Genomic DNA, 499 nt, shown 5'->3' on the forward strand with positions numbered 1-499 from the left:
CAACATCCTGGAGGCCCCGAGGCTGCGGCCCTGTGAGCTGGGGGGGGCTGTGGGACCCCCGGGAGGGATCCTCGGGAGGGGTGTGGGACCCCCGAGACCCCTGAGGGGGGTGTGGAACCGTCGGGATGGGTGTGGGACCCCCGAGGGGGGTGTGGGACCCCCGGGACCCCCCTAGGAGAGTGTGGGACCCCCGGGACTCCCTGGAAGGGGTGTGGGACCCCCGGAAGGGGTGTGGGACCCCCGGGACCCTCGGGAGGGGTGTGAGACCCTCGGGACCCCGGGGGGGGGGGGGGTGGGGGCCCCGGGGGGGGGGGGGGGCCCCCCCGGGGGCCCCCCCCCGGGCCCCCCCCCCCCCCCGCTGCCCCCCCCAACCCCCCCCCCCAGACTGCGAGGCCCCGCTGCGCAAGGAGGGCGGGGGGTCCCTGCCCGAGGGGCCGGTGCTGGAGGCGCTGCTGTGCGGGGACACCCCCGACAGGAGGGACAAGGACGAGGAGCCACC

This window comes from Neopelma chrysocephalum, unplaced genomic scaffold (genome assembly GCF_003984885.1).
Source record: "Neopelma chrysocephalum unplaced genomic scaffold, ASM398488v2 Primary Assembly neopelma1_92601, whole genome shotgun sequence".
Lineage (NCBI taxonomy): Eukaryota > Metazoa > Chordata > Aves > Passeriformes > Pipridae > Neopelma > Neopelma chrysocephalum.